Raw genomic sequence first — 21637 nt, forward strand, 5'->3', positions numbered from 1 at the left:
TTTTTGGTTTGTGGCTCATTCCAGAATTCATTAGTGGCTTCTGGAAATTCGAGATGGCCCTCATTACTGCCAGCGAAAGCCTAACAAAAGAATTGCACATTTTTGTAATCAGGTGTCCAAGCTTAGCTGATCACAGCTGGAACTAATAAAGCTAAAGATGGCACCCAGCTCAAGATAATAGATGTGGGAAGGATCAGGGCAAGCACTGAGGTAAACGTAGAAACCACATGGGTTTCAAAAAAAAAAAGAGAGAAGCTTGGTGATAGGCCGGAAAGACATCATGAAATTTAAACCAGTAGTTAAGGTCTGGCGTAAGGATAAAGATGAAGCCAAGTCATTGTAAAATTGGTTACTGCTGTCCAATCCATATTTTCTCTCGACTGTTTACATCTTGTTTGTTCACTAATGCTTGACATAACATGCTTCAGTTGCAGTGCATAGCTATTAGTATAATACGATAGATATCTTTAGGATTCTGGTGTTCTGACACATACATTTTTGAAGTGTTTGTGAGACATTTCCCCAGTGCAGTACTGTTTTTTTCTCTCCTTCTTCACAGAATCATTCACGGACTGTTAAAATAAGCGTTGAACATAAGGATAGAATGGTGGGGCCTAGGAATGTGTAGTTCACTAGAGTTTATGCCCACTGTCCAGTGCTGGTAAAAGGCTAAAGTAAAAGAATTTGAGAATTTCACAACTGGCTCTTGTGACTGTCCAGAGTAAGGAGGCTTTCTATGAAAACAAACGAAAAGTTTTTATATGGCAAGTACCTTTTCATTACCTCCTTGAACCCACCTGGAGATGCCCCAGCATGTTTATTTAATACAGCTGTGTATTGCCCTGCTGGTGATCTGCATACTTCTGTGTGAGTAGAAGCTCTGTTCTGTTCTAGTGCTTTGCTAAATGTCCCTGGATGGGGGAGTGCATTGCTTTAGGAAGGAGTCTGTGACATGTGTTCAGCCAGCTTCACAGGGTGATGCAGATGAGTCTCAGGAGTTTGAGGATATTGCAACAAAGTCATTCCCAGCTAATTTTAGTGAAGGTCAGTGTCTTGTATAGTTACCCTGGTATAAATATATATGTTGTTACCATGTGCTACTGAAGTGAGAAGTATAAAAATGCTTTAAGAGCCTCATTTTCTAGCAATGCTTAAACAACTTCCTTACTTTTCTTTCTTTGTAGTCTGCTAATAATTGTGCCATTTCTCTTGGTTTTAACTGTGTGTCCCTTAAGGCATGTTAAAGATCCCCTGTGATTAAAATAGTGGGAATCATGTTGCTGAAGTGACATTAACCAAGCCACTTATTAAGATTTTGCCCCTGCTGTTTGTGGTTTCTCAAGACTATATTTCTTTAGCAAATTTTAAAATAAAATTGCATGATGCTTGACAACTAGAAACTATGCCATAGCCCAAATGTTAAGGGAGAATTAGATAAGTAATTATGGACTGTCTTAACACCTGAAACTGGAGTGCTAGTATACTGCTTAATATTACATTTAACAGATCATTGGTTTTGTTGCTGATGTACAGCAGATCTCTTGGCATACTGTGATTGTATGCAAAATGATCGTATGTCCTGCTATGCTATTTTTGTGTTTCCAAGGTGTTTGCAGTGTTTGTCTGCCCTTCCCTAGACTCTGGTGGGAATATGATGCAGCATCTTGTGAGCCTGTCCATCTGAACAGGATTTTAAGTAAATACTCAATGTGGCAAGTATCAGAAAAACACAAAATTGCCACTCGACTGCTACCAGTTTACACTTTTTCCTGAATCACCAGCTTGTGTTTGTCTTGTAACTTATACAACAATTCTGTTTTCACCTCTACTGTTTATTTCCCTTTCCCTATTAGGCAACTGTAAAAGCCAGAAAATGGCCCTTGTGATAACGCTACTGAGATTTAGAGCATTAAAGCAATCTCATTATCAGTTTACATCCCCAGTTGGAAATCGGAGATTGTTCAGCACATCAAAGAGCAGAGTGGGGGCATGTAATGTGCAGCCCAAGGGCCAAATGAGACCTGCTGAGTCATATAATGTGGACTCCAGCTGCCCTCTTCCTGTAACTGAAGGATGAGGACAAAACAGCAAAACTGCTCGTTGGTATTGCTAATGAACTTGAACTACAATAAATTATTTTCCATCTGCGTAATGTGGAACCATAAAGTGCAACCGAATATGGTTACATGCACTTATAATAAATGTATATAGTTTATATGCAAATTGGATGTGGCCCTTGGGCTCTTGGTAAGTAACCTGTGTAACGTTCAGGTCTGCAGAAGGTAAGCGTCTTGCTAGTGCTGAAATTAGTGCATGGAGCTAGAGGCCAGCATACAACATGAGCCTGGCTTATTCTTTGTTTAAGAGCAAGGAAGGAGGAGTAACAGAAACCCCTTCAACTCAACTTCTGATCTAAATTCTTGTCTATGTGAGCAAGAGGAGAGGGAAAGAATATTCTGTTGTTCAGAAAGGCACTGTGTAAATACTAGCTCCCTGAAACCATCTTAGAAACCATGTACAACTAAAACCCCTGTTATATCTGTTAGGTGAATCAAGGCCTCCTGAGGGATCAGCAAATAACGTTGCATTGTGGAATTTCTATGCTGTGGAAAGCATTTTAATTATTTTAATCATTTTTTTGAGTTATTGGGAAATAAACTCAGACTCTATCATTATTTCACCCAACTGTGCAAATGAAATATAAAATTGATATAAAATGTTATTATCATACATAGTTTGAATAAAGATCTGTGATAATTTCAAATTCAGAGGGTTGTCCTGTGACAAAGGTCTAATAACACAGTCATTAACAAGAAATTACGTTACAGTGTCTGTGGGACTTATTTCAGTGAAAGCAGAATTTCTTTGTTGGTAATTTCATCTTGATGCTACTTCGCTCTATTCAGCTTCAGACATTTTTTTTCTAAAATCAGCAGTAATATGGTAGTTAACCTTTCTTAATATTACTCAAGAAGATAATTCCGAGATACAGCCATACAAAGAATAAAACTGAAACTTCCTATTTTACCCACAGTGGCTAAAGTTCAACAGAAACTCAACCATACTCATTATTTCACAGATCTTACCTTTAAAATGGCAATAAAGACCTTGAAATTGTAACTGAGGCTTGGCTGGCTGACATATACATCATGTGAAGATTCTTTTTATATGGAAAGGAGGCACCTACAGATATTTCCAAAGCATCTATTCCTACTTCGTTTATTTCCAGCAAAGCACAACAGTTCTAATGTCATTTTTACTCTCTCTTTTGTGATACAACTAATACTCAACAATATATAGGGGGGAGTATGTGAATCTGCCCTGCTGAAAGATATACAAATAGCTCATTCAAGGTAGCACTCAATTTGTTATGTTTCTATATGAAGATGACAGAAAAGAAATCTGTCTTCTGTTTCTTGGGATATAACCTGAGTGTGTACCACCCTTCTATAGTCTCTAGTTTCACTTGAGAGAAAACATGCATATGGGCAGGAATGGGTCTGTATTGTGCCATGGACCATAAAGGAGTCATGGATAACAAGTGCTGGAAGGTAAACTTACCTGTAGTGTAAGTGCTGGGAATTTGTGTTAACTTTAACTTTGCAGCAGTGCTTCAAAAGGTGAGGCAAATGTGTATTTGCAGGTTTTATTGTCATAAATCACTCATTCAGTGTCTCCTGAAAGTGCAATTGGCTTCAAAAGTACTTATTTAAAAAAATAAGAGTTAGTTTTAAGTTTAATTTCCATTCATGGGGTTTTATTTTCTAGCTGTTGTTTACAATCATGAAGATTGAAAAACTTGAATTTCCTTAACATGAAAGCTCAAATTCTCATCTAATCACTTGATTCTAGGAGCTCAGAGCAACTATAGGGAGACAGTAAGTCCCGAGAATTGATATGATTGCCTCTGTTACAGGGCTGTCAATGAGGATGAGAACAGTTCTGGTGTATTACAAGCTGTGAATGAGTGTAGATCCTGTGCTGTACTAAATCTCTATTGAGCTGCTCACACAAAGGGACCTTCACACTATAGGAGTATATCAGCTGGGGATTTCTTTCCTGCAGACAAACCTAGTGTGACAGAAGAATGTCATCTGTGTATCTAATAAGGGGAAATATGCTATATACAACTACATTAGAACAAGGCCTGTATTTAAGTGCATTAAATGAAATACAGTCCACTCTGCAGTGAATTTAAAGGCATAGACAACTCCTGGGCTATGGATTTGAATTATCTGTGTTACTGGGTTTTAGATTGATGATGATCTTGATGTCATATGAAAATGGTAAAATATAAGCAAACCCTCTCCCTTTAGTTCCCAGAGACAGATTCTGCTGAATGATTGGAAATGCTACAGAAGAAAGACCAAGTGAACCAGGGATTAATACTGTTCCTGAGAGGCTGCCTAGCATCTTCCATAATCAAAAATTCTGATTGAAAAGTACCATACCACTGAGTCTGTAGTCTCGGTATACAGTTCACAGTCCACAGAAGCACTGGATGGCAATCTTGCTGCCATCAGGACTCTGCACTGTATCTTCCCTCAGGACCCCAAAGCTGAAACGCACTGCACAGGTCTGAATCAGATTTTAAGAGGCATAAAGAAATTGGCAAAACATAGAAGTCTGCAACTAGTCATATACCAATTAGTCAATGGCACAGTGCAACAAAGCTGAGATAAGTTTTATTAACATTTGAAGTGGTTCTTGTTCCACTTCTCCAAGAAGTGGCTAAGTGGTAAGGTAGGAGTGATCTCAAGAAGCAACAGTGATGTGGCCAAATACAAGAGGACACATTTTCACTGTGTGCAGCAGTCAAGGATGTCAAGAATGAAGGCAAGTATTGAAAACCGGCATAGCCTAAAAGCCCCTTAAGTTAAAGATAAAGGATACAAAACTCTTACAGATGCCTTAGGAAAATAGCAGTACCACTGGAGAAGTAATGCCTGTCTCTGAACAAAGATAGCTAAATTGCAAAAACTGAGTCTATAACAGAAATACTTCATCATTTTGAAATCTTATCCAGTAAACATGCATAGTGATACAAAAACAATAAATACAATGGAGACATCAGAGGACCCCACCAAAAATGATTCATCAAATCAAAAAACATTAAATATTTTAGAGTGCAAACCAGATCAAAGGCTTCTTAAAGGTACTAAACACATGAAGCCTGTTAGGAAATTAGGACATTAAGAAGCAAAGAGAGAAATTAATGAATATGTTCATACTGCCATTTAAAGTGGAAAATGAAATAGAGTATTCTAGGGTCAGCCAAAATATTTGGTACTAATAATTCTTTCATCTTTTATTAGAGTAAATTAAAAACACAATGTGTAATACCTGAGAATTTATGATACAATTGAATTTGCCAGCACAGTTATGCAAAAGAAAAAGCCTAACCCACTAAGTAGTTAAAATTCTTTGAAAGGGAAAATTAAAGTAATAGAGAAAAGGAAATGAATGACAGGATATTTAAACATCCAGGAAGTCTCTGACGGGTTCAGCAGAGCTGAATGAAATGTTTTACTGGAATGGCTATACTGATGGGAGTGCTGGAGCTAGCCCAATCGGAACTAGCTTAAATATCTATGCTAGAGGAATATCTTGTGATGGTGGAAAAACTACATTATCAATGCTTCTGTTCTTTCAAAATATATTGGTTTACTGAGGCCATTTTACAACAATTTTTATCTAAAATTGTCATTCTTCTCTTGCTTCCTATCACCTCAGTGTAGGCCCAAGTACTGTACACACAGGAAAAAAAAGAAACATATAAATATCTGTCACCAGAGCAGGAGTTTTTAAATATTTATCTTTATAATTACATGTCAAAAGCTCCAAAAATAAGAGTTATCAAGCTAAGGCGTAAACTTCCAAGCTTATAAATGAAGGTGAATATGATCATCTTTCCGTTCTGAAATACACGTTTGAATCTTTCTCTTACACAAAAACACAGAATACATCATTGGAGGATCTTGTACCTACCAGTTAGCTCCTTTGAACTTGAGGTTTGATAGAATTCTACTTAAAGTTTCTCACTGAGATAATATGTATGAATTCTGAGTTTCTCTTTCCTTTGTGGTATTCTGTCTAATTTGCTTTATTGGATATGTGGTTGCTTGGCACCTGATGAAAATGGGCCTTTTGCAAGGATCATTAAATAATCAATGTTATTCATCAAGCCATTTAGAGGGGAAAAAGTTCACTTTATGCTGTTTTGGAGGTACTAATATGCACGTGTTTTATAGACCAGAGAACTGCTGGAGAGGGACCTGAATGCCAGACATGGAAGACGATGCAGTCTATAACTCTCCATCTGATAATAACCAGATTATAGCTCCACAATTCCAACAAAGAAACACAAGCAGCATGAAAGTATAGTGAGTATCAATTTGCGCATTATCTCTAATGAAATTAAATAATGCATGTGGGACCACACATTTGAAAAATAAATACACATTAAAATTCTTAACAGTTTAAAGATTAAGGCAATATGGTTTTTTTTTAAAGCTTTCATCCAGGGAGAAATAGCTTACTGCTTACTTTGAGTAAGATTAGCTAGAAAAATCCTATAGTGCACCTAGAAGAAAGTCTGAGTGGCAACAAGCAAATGTTTTAATGTGGAAAGATTTGTATTAGTTTTAATTAAGCAATGATATTTTTGTTAAATGCTTTAAATCTTTAATTATTGCCCAAAAGCACTGAGCATGACGAGAAGTATTTACTGAGTCACTGTGAAATACAGTTCAATATTTTCCTATAAATACTTTAAATAGAAACAGCACAAGGCCCTCACTGGTAAGAACAGTTATTTTTGGTGTATCGGTGTTTTCTGAGGTATTTCAAGGACTGATCTGAACCTCATGGAAGTAATTTGAAAGAATCCCAATGGCTTTCATGGGAGCTGGCTCAGGTTCTTAATGAGAGTATTACCACCTGTAGCAGTTAAAATGAAATGTTGTCTTGTGACTGATATGGACTCAAAAAGTTTAATCTGTCACCACAGGCAAGCCCTGAATATGAATTTTTTAATGGGGGTGGGGAATAACAACTGATGTAATTTGGTTTTGCACCTTGGGAAAACTTCAGATGACATCTGTGGCAGTTGCATGCATGGATGGAATGCAGCACGTAACATACTAAATTTGATTTTCATAGGTGTTCAGCACTGTTATATTTCACATCACTGTTGATTTACAACCCAGATCAATTTTGTCATGGGCATTTGAGAGAGATTACTATACCACTGGTAACAAATATATATTTATATGTAGCTACACACAGAGAGAAAAAAGCTGAGGCAGGCAAGAAAAAAGACTATTGTGCTACAGGTTTGTCCTTTGTCTTGCATAAAAGATAGAAAGAGGGCCTACTCAGTGGTAGAAAGAAGGAAGCAGGAGTAATCTTGCTACTTGCATGTTGCTACCTAATCTGTGAGCATGTGTGAAGTGTCATCCCCCCAAGCTCCCCAAGTCAAGGGAAAGTTGCTTACTGTAAATAGGGCAACATGATTACAGTCATCAAAGGAAGCAGATGAGATTAGAAGAAAACTACAGTAGATACATATCCCAATCAGATATGTGAAGCTAACCTTTGAAATAGCCAGGTGATCATAACATGCGGCCATTTCCTTCCCCCTTTCAAAGGACAAACAGAATGCTGCCTGCAGAGAATGAACTGTGTCCAGCAACTGTAATGGATATTTACTCTCAGTTTTCAAATGAAGTGGAACCTGCCAGATAATCCTCATCATGAACCAAACTGCTGAAGTCTGTGTAAGTGTATCCACCCATGTTTTCTGATTTTGTACCATCTACCTAGTACTGTGGTTTTATTGTGTGAGGGAGAGAAATAGTTGATGAATAAATATGAGGAAGTCAGTAGTGTTCACCAGAATAGCAAAGTCTGTGACAGCAAAATGTAAGGCTGATTGTGTTTTACCCTCAGAACTGCAAGACTTTTTGGTTTTTTTAGACGTACCTAATGCAATCCTGTCATCATACAAGCCACTCCTGAAGTTTTACTTAGGAACATATTGCAGATTTGTCTCAAGAAGAGTGAAGGAAACATCTGGCTTAGTTATGCTTTTAGAGACTGAACTTGAGGGAATGAGTGCTCAGAGCAGCAGGAGCTGGAAGCAAGAGTTTGGGGTTAAACAGAATCCCTGCTCAGGCTGTGGCCAGCAGCCCTCAGGAGAACGCTGCTGCAGGGGGGGCGCTGCATATCGTCTGTAGTCAGCGGGGTGGACTCCTCCTTGGAGAGAGTCACCTCCCCTGACTCATCTGAGAATGAGAGTGTGGCTTTGTCGTTTCTTTTCTGTGACATATCCCTTCAGATAAAATCTAGACTTCTTATTTGTAGGAGGAGAAATTATTTTGTTAATCACAGACTAAATCCAACTGTTCCTACTTCTGCTGGCGTAAGACCAGGTGATAGGCCCTCTGACCAGAAAATCTGTCAAGTGGGAAGTTGTAATAGGGAAAAACAGCTGCTGCTTTTCCTGATAAAATCCCAGGCATACTGAAGAGCCCAAACTATGATCTTAAGTTTTCCCTTCCCAGCAGAAAGCTTAACAGTGTGCAACAGCATTATTGCTGTCTGATCATCATACAGAACACACCTCTGAAAACACATATGGATTATTTAGGACTCAAAGATCCATCTCAGAGCACTTTTGGGTGGTCCAGGTATGGAATTTTAGCTTCTAGACAGATTGTTTATCAACTCTTGAACAAGAGCAATCAGTAGCCAAAAAAGTAGAATTTTATCTCATACTTCGGAGTATAGTTTTCTTTATTTAGATACTGTCTTTTTCCTTCTACGAAAACCTAATATGCAATAAAACATATTTGAGACTTGATAAAAACAGGGTATGTAACATTGCAGAGGTGAGAAACTTGTCTCTATACCTTTACAGCTTGTTCATAAGGGTTTTTTTTCTTTTGCAAGAGACAGTGAAGTGGCTCGTAAACCTAATATGCTCAGCCAAATTTTAGCCAGTAATTTCTGTGAAGAAAATCACTGTATCAAGAGCCTTGAAAAAATGTATAATTCTACTTAATTAACATCCTTAGTAATCTTAAAACAATGACTCATGCAGAACAACTACAAGAAGAAAATTATCTGAGACATCAGAAGCCTGCTACATAAAATACTTCAACAAGAATGCATTCTGAACTCTTTGGCTCTGCTTTCCTCAAGCAGCTCAGGACTTACAACATTTTACAAGATCAAGTCCCAAGCAGAAGACTGAACGCTGCATCTTGTACCTACTTCACTTAAAGATAAACAAAAAGAAAGCATCTAGAAATCCTGATAACGTTAACACGTGAGGAGGCCAAGATCCAAGAGTTACCTTGGATTGCTTGTTCCTTATGCTAGAAATACCAAGTTCATAATGTAAGTGATAATATGTTTTTCCTTCCACGGGGAAGATGTTACCACATTGCTGTGTGAGTAACTTGTCCTCAGCGAATTTCCAGAACAGTGTCTAACATCAGCCTCAGCCTTTGAAAGTTTCCACCACTAAAATTCAGTAGTGGAGTTTACTGCAGCAACATCTAGGGTCTGATCATTTGTCCATTGAATTGAATTGAAAGTCTTTTCATTTCTTTATGCATGGGATGCAGGTAGAACCTGGGAAAGATATCAGAGCTTAGAATGTGTTCTTGTACTGAAGAAAGTGTTTTCTACCCCCTGCAACTTCTTTGTACTGAAAATAATAATGCATAACATCTTCCAATATCAGAATTTTCAGTGAGAGCTAGCAGAAGCTATAAAGGTGATGGAAAGCATATCAATATCCACATTTTAAGAGAAAAGGTTTAATTTATTATATTTCTTAAATACATGATTCTGAAGTGATTTTTATCATACTGATAGCTAAATTATTATTATTTGCTTTCAGTATGATCAGTTCAACACTATCTATGCATTTCACTGCAGCTGTGTTCTAAGTGCTCTAGTCAAGCTCTTCATGTCATCATTGTGTACAGAAATTTTCTGTGTGTGAGATGAAAATGTCTATATAGTAGCTGGGATGGAAGGTGGATAGATGGTTCTTTGTGTCTAGCATTAGCTCCATAATCTCAGACCAAGTCTAAGAAAGCTGTTTGCAGAGGAGCAAAACTGTTGATTACCTCTACCTCCAAACTTTGGGGCATCTTATAAAAATTTCAGACCCATTAGTATTATGAAAATTATGGCTGAGATCTTGAACTGATTCTGTATTCTGTTGAAAATACTGAGAGAAGGTTGGATGTGCTCGTAGCAGTTTGTATTGGTGATAAGGCGCATCACAGTGTCTGGAACTTCTTCAGGGCTTTTGACTCCATGAGCAGGTATGCTGCAGTCCTCTACATTCAGAGATGATACAGCAACATAAGCAACATTTCTTTTCTCCTGTGATAAGATTTTAGTCAATCAAAACTGATATAAAGAATGATGAAGTAGGTGAATGATCAAGGAGAGCCTAGCCTCAGTATAAAATCCAAAAAAAAGTCCTAAACTGCCATTGGGAAGGATTTGTAAAGTCATCAGTATTTAAGAAAAGAAGACTGCTGACATTTCCTCAGAAAGGTTTCCTTTACCTCTGTTATCGTCCCAGTCTTGATGCAGCTTCTGCTAGCTGATGTTTATGCAGTGTGATCTCAATTGGATATTGGGCCTTCTTGGTCACACTGTCATATCATAGGGGATGTTGTGGGCACTTCATTTTTAAGTCATCTGTCAAGGACACATAGTCAATGTATTGTTTAATTCCACCTATGAATTTAATTGGAGAAGCAATCTTTACTGGAGTGCTAACAGAGGCTGAGTAGGTAAAACTTTGTGACAATAGTCCTTTAATTTCTACTGTTAATCTTTATTGATGGAACAGTTGAGGTTAGGAAAGTAGAAATTTGGGGAATTACGCCTGATTTCAGAAATGTCAGTCCATTAAAACCAAAACTGGGTACTATAAATGTTGGTTTAATCACAAGATTTAAAAATTCAACTGAATTTTGGAATTGTTAAAATATGACAGTTTTTAAAAATCAAGTGCTTATCATGTTCCTTTTGGGATGGCTTTTCATTTCATATATTTTATTTTTCCCTCAGAAAGGAGAAAATGCCTACAGATATCAAAATAGAAAGAAGCATTTTGGTAACTGAGTTCTGTTTTCATTATCATTTCATAAAAACATTGGAGAATTCAATTTTTCATTCTTTTACAGTACAAGATAATAAAATTCTGAAAAGTTTCAGGACAGGAAGGCAAAACTATTCCCAGTTGCACTCTTAGGGTCTTGCATGCTTTGTGAAAAAGAAAAAAAATCAGTTTTGATCCCAGGATCAAATTTTACTGTTTCCAAATGAGGATGTATCTTTGGTAACTTTGATTCAGCTTCCTAGCAGCATAGAAGGTGTGTGGTGGTGGTGATGTTGTGGGGTTTTTTTTTGTGTTTGGTTTTTTTGAGCTATATCAAAACCTTAAAAGTCTGACAGTATTCAGAATGGTATTTCCCCTTTTGTGGAAACTCTCTCTGATAGCTGTAAAAATGACAGAAGCCTTCAAAAATTGTTTGGTTTTACTCCCTGCATTAACATCTTTGACAATCTTTGTGTGAGGCCAGTCACGGGTTGATGACCTATATCTATCTTATGGTGAAACAGCTTCCGTATTACAAAATCTATCATCACAGCTGGGACTGACACTATTTCTTGAAGTGTTATCACTGACATGAAGGAGCAGACAGGGAACTGGTCTTCTCTTTTGTCTAAAAAGATGCCTAAAGTACAAGCACAGAGCAGTTTTTGAACACTTGCTTTTTTGCTACCTGTGTGACCTTACCTTTGAGACCTCTTTTATAAAGTCCCCCTGCCTGAGAACATGAGGAGAAAATCTAGATAAACTATAGATCACTAAAACTTTCAGTAATGTTGCTGTTCTTCCATTGAGAGAGTTGCAACAACTGTTTGATGCCTTTTTTCTCTTTGGGACAAGTGTTTGATGTCTTCATGAAATGGCAGTGTGCAGAAATCCACACAGCATGCCATATGCCCAGCACAGCTGCCCTCTGTATTGGATAATGATTGTTCATCTCCGATAAAAATTTTAAGCTGTAGAATGTAAGAAGGACATGCAATATGCTTTTGTGTGTAAGAAGGTTTTCAAGGTCAACCTTTTTGGAGATGAGACAAGGAGAAGAATCTGTATGTTACTTGACACTTACGTTTCTAGCCTCTTGTTTTCAGTTGCTTCAAATTTTGCCGAACTCTAACTACTTGGGCTGAATTATTTTTAAAAACTTGTGAAAGTATTCACTTGTTAGCATAGAAAAATATTTGCTGGTCTGAATTTAAAATAATTCTGAATTATGACTGTTAAATAAGTACTCAAAATTTGGTAGTATGGAGGTGCTGTATCAGGGCTGTGCCCTTTACCGTCGTTGAAAAGTTGTCCAGGTTCACACAACTAAATATAAACTTCTTATTTTTCAGCAGCAATATTCCTTGGAGACTTTTTTTAGCCTTCACATGCTTCAGCTCTTGCAGTGAAGATGATGGCTGTTCCTGGCAGAAAGGAGTGGAAAGCTGCCTGACTTAGATGCAAAGGGAACAAGAACTAGATCTGCTTAGAAAAGGGAAATGTGGGAGAGCTGGGGAGAGGGAACCTAAGGTAGGGGGTATTGTGACAAAAATTTGGAAAACCAGGCTTGTGTCTGACTTTTTGAAGTGAGACACAAGGGCTTTTTTGCTTGATTGCCAAGTTGGCCAGGTGTTGCATTAAGTATGTCACTGTTGTTATGCTTCAGATAATAAATCCTGCTGCAAAATAAATGAGAATTAATTGGGCAGGGTATCTTAGATTAGATAAACCGGATCTGGGACCTAGGGAACTATTGAACTTAGTTCGTCAGGAGAATGAGCTAAGATAAGCAGGAAGCCAGAGGTTCTCCTGGAAAATTAAGAAAATGAAAATGGAATTAGGTACTTTTTATGGTCAGAAGTTTCAAATGAAAGTATTTCTCACGTTTATCAATGTCTCAGTGTTTGAGTTTGTGATATAATCTTTTTCTTTTAACACTGGATATATGAGTGCATATGCATATGTACACTTCAAATACAGATCTGCAGTAGCATAGGCTCTTTCTATAACTTCTAAAGTGAAGAGCATATTTATAGAGTGTCATATAATTCAGAATGGCAAGTATATGACAATGGGCATATGACAAGTATATGACAGAGCATTGTAAAAAGCTGGCTTTAGCATCTTTTTACTAGGATGTGCCATGTAACTGCTCGGTTTCATTTCTTCTGTAGAATCTCCTGAATTTCCAGGAGTCTCCTGCCTACGCATGGTGGTTGCTATTTGATGAGGCAGAGTGATACAGGATTTTACTGCAGAGAGATCATACATGGCTTCTTACTGTGCAATTTATTCTTGCTCTTAAGTTAGAGGACCATTCTGATCAAAAAAAAATACGGCTGTCTGTTTGTTATGGATGAAAAGTATCATCTTTGTAGAAACATACACATATATGCATGTGTGTGTGAGGTAATTAAACAGTTTTATAATTATACTTTTTATAATTATACATATCAATTACCCAAAATATTCTAATTAGTCATTCTAAGAAAGATGGTAATTCACTGTTCAAAATTTCTATTAATAATTTAGAAAAGGACCACATATTTCAATGATCTAAAGGATAATTTTTTTTTATGTTCATAGATATTAGCTTCATTTCTAGAATTTTAAATATGCTCCTATGTCCCTAGAGAGAGCACTTAATACGGATATCCTCCTCACACTTCATACAGATATCCTCCTTAGGTGTCTTTCAAATCTAAATACTGATGAGTTGTGTTTTCATTGTTTTTAACATGAATATTCTTAACACACACAAAAGATAATAACAGAAATATCCTTCTACATCTGAAGGCAGTTAGCAACTTTGGCAAAGAAAAGTACATAGAACCTTTAATAACATTAATATGTATTACTCATATTTTTTTTCAAATTCTTTCTACTGTATATTTGAAGCATCTTATCTGGGTGATACTAGTTATCATTTTATTATTGTTGCAGACTCCCACTTCAACTAAACTATGAATGCATTCCAGATTTCAATTTGAACTACAAATTGTGCAGCATAGCATGCTCATGAAAAGTATTTATATTAAATAACAGTATTGTAATACTTACTGATCAAATGTTAGTAGAATGACTTCTTTATCTGTACAGCAGGTACCTCAGGGCATGAAGAGTGGTCAGGGATAAGTTAAGGGTAGTGTTGATTTTTATTTTTAAACCTCTGTCAGTTTAGGACCCAAACATTTGACAGCTGGATCTTTGCTATGATCTCTTATAGTCTCATCAGAATAATTATTTTGGGCCAATGTGGACCAAGATTAGGCCTAAAAAAGAAAATTTTATGTAACTTACATCTGTTAGAAATATGTCGGTAAGTATTTTTAAATCTTTCTGTCTTCTGTTTTCCTGAGGGCATGTTTGCCGTGAGCTCTGACTTCTGTTTTTTCCACTTCAGCTTATTCATCATGTGTTCTTGTATGGGTTATAGCTGGCAACTGTGCCTCATGTGCTACATCTGGGAGCATGACTACTTGAGAGATTTATAAATCCTAGATTCTATATTCAGCTGCCATCATGTTGCCATATGCAGCTACAAGGACTGTTGGACTGTTGGGTGCATTGACATTATGTGTTTTCTGATGATAGTCACTACATACTATATTTTATTCAGGAACTGCAAAAGTTAATTAATATGAAGAATGTGCTTACAGTCATTCCATCCCAGAAAGGGAAACCTGGGGCTTTTTCCCAAAATTCTCTTTTTTCTGTGGATCTGACACCCAAAATAGCACCACTGGGTCCAAGTTGGGGGCTGTATTTGAGGATGAACACTGTCAAAGAAAGCACTGTCTTTAGTGATTAGAATAAAGTTTATAGAAAATATTTTAAAATAATTTCTACATAGTGTCAGAACTGACTCCCTGACTTAACATCATAGCACTTCTATGAGACAACGCACTGGTACAGAATACCAGTTTTCTTTCCCAGGGTCATTCAGGGTATCAGTGCTAAAGAACTGAACATAACTTTTCCGAAGCTGGAATCAATACACTAACTACTGCTAAACTGCTGCTAGGAGGATATTACCTATTTCTGGGACACTCAGTAGAAGTCTGAGAGAGAAAAAGCTTAGATTCTTATTTTCACAACAGGGACAATGTGGGCTCCAAGGTGGTGTTTAAAAAAAAATAAAAAAAAAAAACACCTCTTGAAAAGTTCAGATTTCATAAGACTTATGAGATGTATTTGCTTATTCAGAGCTTTTAATTAAAAATCATGGAAGGTCCTTTAGCTCATTAATTTAAGATGGTTGCCTGTAAATGAGAGATTAATTTATGCTTGTTTTTAATTGTTGGATGCCACCACGATTGGTGCTGCATAAAAGCGCAGTACATAAATAAAATATGAATTAAAACAAGTGAATAATTATAACCACATCAGCCTAAAGGCAAGAGGCATTTTAATATCAGAGTCTAGTAATGGTGCATGAATTAAGAGGGATTAATTTTTCTGAGACAGTTCAGAAGTATTTAGCCTTTATTCTGCCCTTATTTAAAATGCTTCATATAATACATCTCAGTATTTTACATAATTTAAGGTTTCATAAAAGATTCTATTCTTTCCCTGTGAGGTTCTTCAACATGCTGAAACTCTCCTAAGATCTTAGGTCTACAAACTATAATCTTTGCAAACAGATCTTTTGTTCTTTGGCTTTGCATTTGGTAATCTGTAGTATCGGTGCCTGTTCATATAGACCAGCTTCCTCAGTTAGGGAATTGCTTTGTTTATAGACAGAAATAGGAATATACTTAGAAACATTGATGAGTATATATAGGTAAAGATATTCCACAACTACCGGAACACCACAGTTAGAAGATTGTTTAGCATTAAGATATTGTGGAAACTGCTTATATTCTCTTCTGTACAGTCTCATTTCATTTAATGAGGTAGCAAAGGTGCAGCAGAAAGCCAGGTGTCTGCTCCATTGACAGCCAAATCCGAAAGGCAAGGTCCTGCGGGTCTGTATTCTTAGGAAACAGGAAATATATATGAACTATGTGCACTTTTTAGAAAATGTAATATAGGGAGACTGGTTCAGTAACAAGGCTGCTCACTAAAACCAGCAAAATATTTCAAAATATGTATAATTTTGGGGCTTGAATGCTTCCAGTGTCCGTTCAACTGGAATAACTATATAACTAAAAATAAGTGTCAACGGGCTTTTCTAGATTGGGCTCAGATTTTTGCGGGCAGCTCATATTACCAAAAAGTGAGGCCCTTATTGGCCAGAATGTATCGTAGTTGGCAGTATAGCTGTTATGATAATGTGCCTAAGTAGATTTCAGGAATTTTTGATTTAAGAAACAGCAATGGAACGAGATGCAGTGAGAGAGTAGAAATTGTATTTCCATATTAATGCCATTATTAATTTTTTGATAAATGCTTTACTTATGAATACAAGCACACAATAGCCTGTGCTTAAGCTATTCATCGATAACAGAAACACTGTCTAAACTGCCTGAACACATCTGTCAGCATCCTTTGATCCTGCTTGTAACACTTCTATTCCACTTCTGGATTTTTGGGCCTTTCCTCCACAGTCTCTTACAACTGTAACAGATTATTTCAAAATATGTGGAAGATTTGTGATGTGAACACACATCTCCTGGGACTAGATTCTTTAAAGTATATATGAATAGTAAATTAGTTAGATGGAGCTCTTGTATGCCGAAAAAGCATTTCAGTTCTCTCAGCATGTGAGTTTTCTGTACATTAGAAAGCAAATCACAATCAAAGGGCTTTACATGGGTTTTGTATTTTGACCTCGGGCAAGTCACTAAGGCCCTCTGTGGCTTGGTTTGAAGCTCAGATTCCTGCATGTGCAAAATGCTAATGTTTTGTGCATCAAGGTGTACATTCATCATGTTTTTGTCTGTGTAGAAATATGTGTATTCTAGAGCTAGCTAATTTTTTTCAAAGTTTGTAAAGCTATTTTCTTTTTTGTTACTTTTGGCCAGCATTGTATGCACACTCTTGCACATGTGTTTCCAATACCAGCCTGGACATTTTATGTCAGCAGCAGAAGTTCATCTTCAATTTACAGCACAGAGGTCCTGAATTTTGCCTCTGTCCTTAAGGATAATTCTCACTGGGTTTTAATCTTGACTATAATGGCTTCTGTGACCCTGGAGTTCACAACCTGCCTCTGTTCTTTGGCTGTGAATGCTTCTCTTTCTCCTGTGGGAGGAGCAGTAACCCCCCCCCCCTTATTTTTTTTTCCTGGAAAAGGATGGTATGACCTAAGAGGTTCTGTTTCATACTAACTTTCTTACTCTTAAAACTATAGCTGACAGATCTGCACTCAGTTTTGCATCTGTTAGGGTATTATGAGATGGTTAAACTATGGCCTATTTGATGGCCCACCCAGAATCTTCCATCCCATGGGTCTATAGGATTTCTTGACTTTAGGAAGTACTTACACTGCTCTTATTTATTTATTTATTTTTTCCTCCTTCCTAGGTGTTTCTCTTTGCAATGATTCTTTTTCAAAACAGGACTTGTAGAAAGAGGAAAATTCTTTCTCTGCTGAAGGAATGAAGGCACAATCATCTACAAGCTTTGTGTAGCTGGCTTCCCTAATCCCAGAGTCAAGCCAGACTTCTGCTGGATAGGAACTCATACACTTGAAGGAGTCAAACCCAAAGAGAATACCCAAAAGGAGAACATGAACCCACTTTTCCTGATGTCTCTGTCTGTCAGCAAGCTGCAGAAGCACATGGCTTTCCATCCTCATGGACATGAGGGAGAAGGTAAGTAGCTTGGGCATTAAGAGCATGAGACCAACAAACCTGTTAAGCAGCTCCTCTAGGGCATATTAAGCCTTTCTGGAGGAGAGCAGTATGGAGGATCCAAGACTATCTCCCTTTCAGATTTATCTAGAGAGCTTTAGTGGAAATAAGCATGTTTTGTCAGTTCCCAGGCAAATGATGCAGGTGATGTGAAGACCTGTAGTTATGAACTCCAAGCCTAGCAGAGATGAGTAGTTATGTCTCCACATACCGTGTTTTCTCTGTTTAAATAAGAAAGCAAACAGCAGTATAGGTCTTTAGGTTTCTTTTGACTAAAGTCCTGATCTTTTCATAGAAATTAAATCAAACAAGGAGGAGAATGTTATGGTAATTTATAAAGTTATGGATAGGTTTAATCAAGAACATTTGTTGAAAACAATGCATCCTTTTCCTTCTTTGTACAGCCTTCCTGGAATTTCTGATTTAGCATCTTGACTTTTTTCCTTTGTCTTTTAAGCCTTGCAAATATTCTGCTCTGGTTTGGGTACAATTTTCAAAATTTCTGATATTGTCTCAGCTGTGTCAATGTACAAAGGAAATAATCCTTGATCTTCCTGGAGAGCCTATTCCAGCTAAGACGGTAAGTTGCGTCTGGGATCAAGTGTTCAGACTGCAACTGTCCAGACAACCTGATTGGTGTCATCATGCCTTCTTTCAGAAGCTTGTTTCATATACTCACTGCCTTTCTTATTAGGCTCTTATAATTCCTCTACTTCTCAGCACAGCTTAATTTTATGTTGGCTTTTCAGCTAGTTCATTTAGCTTTTCTCTGACTCCAGGGACAACATCTAAATTGAGCAAAATTACTTTTTTTTTATTTGCTCGATGCATTTGGAACAGAATTTTTATTGATGGAAGAAAGTAATGGACAAAGAATGAATTATAAGACATTGTGCTCTGTTTCATAGGTACCCTAAAACATTTGCTGATGAACAGATATATTTGTTTGCTTGTATTTAGAGACTATTTTTATTTCATTTTGTTGTTTCATTAGACAATATGAACCGATGTGTTTTAAACAGCAGAAAAATACACACAATCCTGTGAAATAATACTATTATTCATATAGGAAAAGTTTTTTTAGGTGTTTGTGTTTTGCTGAGGTAAACACAGAACTCATGTTTTTTCACTGAATGGAAAACTTATTTTAATTATTCTACCTTAACTTGGATTGTCAGTTTAAATTCGCCTGCTGAGTGCTATCAACTGGTGTTGGCATCTGTATTCGTGCTTGAAGATGTCCATACTCATTAGTGGATTTCTTCAGCTTAACAAAGCTCAAAATTAAATGCAACCCACAAAGCAAGCATTTATCATTCTGAGATGCATGGAGAGCTAGTGCTGTTAAAGGAATGTATTGTTTCAACCATTAACAGTCCAGTCTGATTATGGAACTCCGTTTCTGGTAGGAACCACGGCAAGAACAACAACATCATTACCATCTGTGTCCTCAGCAGAGGCTTCATATCTGAACATTTAGCATTTCAAAAATTCTACAGATGTTGATATTGCATTATTCATTTATTTTGAGACTGCCACAGCTGTGTACTTTGCTGTATGTTTTTTCAAACAATCTGGCAGCAGACTCTAATTTGAACAGTGCAGAGTACAGACTGCAGTTTTGATGGGTATTACTGTGGTATACATGATTTGTGCCTATTTGGCCAACTTGCATCTCTGAAGAGGCAAAATGGAGTATTGTCACTGCACAACAGCAATTTTGATAGTCCAATGGCAATTTAATGGACTGAAAATGAGCATGCCTTGTGAATATATAAATACTCCTGTGGCACTGAAATTATTTTAGAGAACCCTTTCAAAGCAATACATCAACTTGTCAATCAATAGATTGATGGAGTGAAAGTAGTGGGGTAACAGAGGAAATATGAGGAATGATGAAGGAAAATGAAGGAGTAAAATAGTAGGAATAAAAGAGAGGAAGACATGGAAGAAGTGGAATAAAAACTGAAAGTCACTGTACAGGAAAAAAGGAAAAGAAGGAAGTAAAATGGAGCATAGAAAAAATGGAAAAGGAGGAATAATTAATTAAATGAAATGGTAAGGAGGATGGGAAAAAGTACCTGAGCAAATATTTGTTGAGGTGTGAAAGACCTTAAATACCACCTAAGCTAGCTACTTGAAAATCTAGCAAATCCAAAAAGATAAATTCTAAAATATTTCAAGTGAGTAACTGGTTAAAAATACTCTGCTTCTGCTGTGACTGCACATCAGGAAGACAAGGGGTTTGGAATCCAAATTGTGAAATGTTCATTTAATATGATTCTTCCCCAGGAATCAGCACAAATGGGAACAAAGCTATGTTTATTTTTTCTACTCATAGAAACTGATGTTGGAAGGCTTGAAAGCAATTTTTTTTCATAGCTTGTGACTAGGGAGCCAAATCACAAGAAGCTCCACAGATTTCACTAAAAATACTTTGATTCTGTAACAGTGAAACTGAAAGTAAAAGGTTATGAGACCTCATCTCAGTGATGCTTCCTGTAAAGAGGCTCTGTGTTTTCTGAATTTGAGAGAGTCGGGTCTCATTTGTCTTCACTAGTTAAATGTTAATCATCAGAAATTACAAACTCATACATGAATATTGAATGGTTCCTTTGCACAACCTGCACAGATCAAAGTCAGAACATCCTTGTCCTATTGCTCTGAGTTTCATTGACTTGGAGTGATAGCAAATGAAATCAATCTTCAGAACACAATAAAAGAATAACTCAGAGAAGTTATTTCTGTAAGTGATGTCTAGATTAACTGTCTCAGTTTGGGAAACATTTATCCCATCTAACGTGGTGAAGTAACAGCTTTTGTTTGGCTACTGCAGGATAGACAGACTGTAGGAATGTGAATTCTGTGGACTAGGGATTTGAAAGGAAATGCCCACAGCTTTTCTTTCTCTGCGAGTACCACAAATTTTCCTTCATTTTATTTGACCTGCTATGAAGAATTGATATGTGAGAAGGGAGCCATCCTCACAGCTCGAAGCAGTAATTGGCTGATCTTCAAGGGGCTCTTTCTCAGCTCCTGCAGAAAAGGAGAGGAAGGCCTTTTCTTCTCCACGTAGTGGCATATTCTTCTTTTGTTCTTGTATTTTTTTTTCCTTATGACAGCGGTTGGATCTCTGGATATGTTCTAAACTCTGACAGATTGTTTTTTCTGGGGTCAGAGAAAAGGAATTTCTCACTGAATAAGTTATGTTCATGTTCACTTTTTCTTTTCAGCTCCTCCACAGCAGCTGGCATGCTTAGACAGTTAGGGAGGCAAGGCTGGGTTTGTGGATGGTTTTAAATTTCACTCACTCAAAGTGAATCCCATTGGCATTCTCAGCCCTCGTCTGAAGAGGCAATGCCGGGGCTCTTAACATCACTGAATTCTTGGTCTTGGCCTCTGTAGAGAAAACTCAGCATCATCAGTCTATGCTCCCGTGCCAATTTTATAGTCTTACTGGACTGGGCTCATTAAAAAGCTCCTTGTGATACAGGAGGACTGTGCTACTTTGCATCTCTTTACTGCTCTTTTGGGATTAGTTTAATAAAGATCCTTCCTGTCACATGAAATCTATTCCACTTGGCAATGTCTGGCTTCTCTAGAACAAAATTTAGCATCTTTTTGGGTAAGTGTAAGAAAACACCTGCTCAGTATCATCTAGTAATAGAGTTTCAGTTTGCATAAAGAACTGGAGGAAGGATAGTCA

Source organism: Dromaius novaehollandiae, chromosome 4, assembly GCF_036370855.1.
Source record: "Dromaius novaehollandiae isolate bDroNov1 chromosome 4, bDroNov1.hap1, whole genome shotgun sequence".
Taxonomy (NCBI): domain Eukaryota; kingdom Metazoa; phylum Chordata; class Aves; order Casuariiformes; family Dromaiidae; genus Dromaius; species Dromaius novaehollandiae.